The 2,456-nt window shown below is 46.2% G+C and overlaps 1 protein-coding gene across 1 annotated transcript in view; it reads right to left on the reverse strand.

Moving 5' to 3' along the window:
* The window catches only part of EEF1D (eukaryotic translation elongation factor 1 delta (guanine nucleotide exchange protein)), a 22,224-nt gene extending 20,175 nt beyond the window's left edge, over positions 1 to 2,049 (reverse strand). The window contains exon 1 of the mRNA XM_010021902.1: positions 2,027 to 2,049. The gene's annotated coding sequence lies outside the window, so the exon portion shown is untranslated. The remainder of the gene's footprint in view (positions 1 to 2,026) is intronic.
* Positions 2,050 to 2,456: the final 407 nt, after the last annotated feature.

Here is a 2,456-nt window from a genome sequence, read left to right on the forward strand (position 1 = left end):
GCCACTCGGGAGCTGCTCCAGCCCCTGCTCATCCTCGTGGCCTCCTCTGGACTCGCTCCACATCTTCAGAGGGTCTGGATGAAATTTAAACTGACATGGATTAAGTGCCTGCACCATGTCACTGCTCAATCTGGTTTGAAACAGTGAAGATTTACCACAGCACTAAACCACAGCATGTGTGGTTGTTTCAGCACCTTCCACCCCATGTTCTCAACTGCTTCACCTCCTCGAAGTTTTACAATTAAAAGAACATGAAATAGTTTTATCAACACTCTCCACTGGCAAAAATCAGAGCACAGGAACTAGAGCTGAATTAGGGATCCATCAAACTGCACTTAAAGTGGAGTGACATGAAGAGTTACACTCAAACCACATCCATCTGCTGCCTTCAATCATTCTTCAGAAAGTTTTCCATTTAATTTCCCTTTTTTAAGCACAAAGATAAATACTTTGAGACAGAAACTTCATTAAAAGTGTTTAAGCAACACAAATCTATGAGTAGAAAGCAAAAGGGCTCTTACTGCACACACCAGAGAGTGGCTCCTGTGTAGTCAGTGCAGTGCAGACAAATACCTGGTGTTTTACAGAGCATGAAGCCACTGGAAAGGGAAATACTATTATTAATCTTTATCAATGCCACCAAAACCATCACAGATCAGTGCTTAGGCCTCCCATAAACTGTTAAAGAGGGCTACAACCCCCTGAAATCCTTTTAATCTGCTTCAGAGCTTTGGGTTTGGTGTTGTCCTGTCACCGCATCCTGGGCATTTCAAGCCAGAACAAATCTGTGTTGTACTGCAGGGAAATGCAGGAAGTTAAAAGTAGGCAATGAAAAGGTCTCTAAGTCCAAAAGAAGCTTTGGACTTCAGCTATTTGTTTAAAGGGTCAGTAAAACAAAAGCAGGCAACACATTACCCTAAAGCTGGAGCCAAAAGCCAACTCCATTTACTGGTTTAATGAAGGCCACTTTTTCCTCTTTCAACCATAAGAAAGTTGTATTTCTCCTGAATTAAGAGGCCTATAAAACAGATGTAGGGTTTTGGGGGCAGTCAGGTGCTGAATTCCACCAGATCCTGCACAACTTCTTGCCCTGGAACTGAAATGCTCATCTCATGTGTGAGGCTGATTTGTCGGCTCCCAACAGGGCACAGCAAGTCAGGCAGCAGCACAGTCTGCAAGCAGCAATCCCAGGAATAACTGAAGTTGTGGCTTAAGATGTTCCTGATAACCTTGGAAAGGCTCTTTAGGTAAGAGCAGATCTCATCCCTCACTGATTTCAGGAGGGATACATCGTTTTCTGCAAGCAAAGACTACAGACTGTGGTTTGACCCCCAAAACACCCCCAGGTACAGCCCCAAAGCTGCAGCCTCAGCTTGACACATGGGCTCCACCACATTCAAGGTGTGTCACCCACATCCTCTTAGTGAATTGCTTCTTCCCAGAACTTCCACTGCAGAAAAGCAGGATCATTTCAAATGGGCATTTAGGAACCAGTTAGACACACCTGCCCCACAGCAAAGGCAAGGCCAGCATCTACCCTGCCGCACCTCCTGCCTGGTCTCCTTTTGGTGATTCAGAGCTCAACCAAAGCTGGTTCCACACCAGAGGGGCTGATGGTGGCCTCTTGCAGCTGAAGGAAGCAAATCCAGCCCCTCCTCCTCAGTGCTTGGTACTGAGGAGTTAAAGCAAAATGAAATACTGAGGGTTGTGTTGTGTTGCTCTTCTGCTGGTTTAAGTCCCTAAAGTGGGTCTCTCCCAACTCGAGAGAAGCAGGACACAGCCAGGAGAGGGCCCACCATCACCTTTACTATAACACAAAGCTCCACAGTAACCTTTAGCCAGGGAAACAACAATTCCCAACCCTGACCACCTAAAAGCATGACTCTTTACTCCAAGAAAAAAATACTGCTGATGGCTTATGAAGAGAGAATGAAGAACATGGGAAATAAGCAGTGGGAAAGAGGAAAGTCATCTTCACACAGTAAAGTAGTGGAAAATAGCTTAGGTGAAGAGAAAAAGGCATTACCTGCAAGGTCAAGGAGAAAGAGGCCCACCTAGAAAAGGAGAGGAAAGAATTACAGCTCTACAGCCAAGGGAAGTTCTTTTCTCCTCCATCCTGAGCACAAAAGGGTTGAGAACATCAGATTCAACTCAATTCCAATGATGCAGACATGAAAGAACAAATCCATACCAATTCCTGGATGGGAGGAGGGGAGGGAATGACACTGTAGCAGCCTCAGCAACTTTAGCTACTGCTGTAATCCCTCACAACCCCCCAGAGAGCACATTAGCAGCCTCTGCAGAAGCATTTGGCTCTGCCCATACCCCAAATATAGCCCTGAAAAAGAAACCTCCTGGGTGAGCTGTCGCTGAAACAAGAAGCAGGAGCAGGACAAGCTGCTGGAGGCACTGCCAAGGTTACAGAGGGGCTGGGAATAGCAGCACATGGAGAGAGG

Source organism: Nestor notabilis, unplaced genomic scaffold (genome assembly GCF_000696875.1).
Source record: "Nestor notabilis isolate BGI_N333 unplaced genomic scaffold, ASM69687v1 scaffold13759, whole genome shotgun sequence".
Taxonomy (NCBI): domain Eukaryota; kingdom Metazoa; phylum Chordata; class Aves; order Psittaciformes; family Psittacidae; genus Nestor; species Nestor notabilis.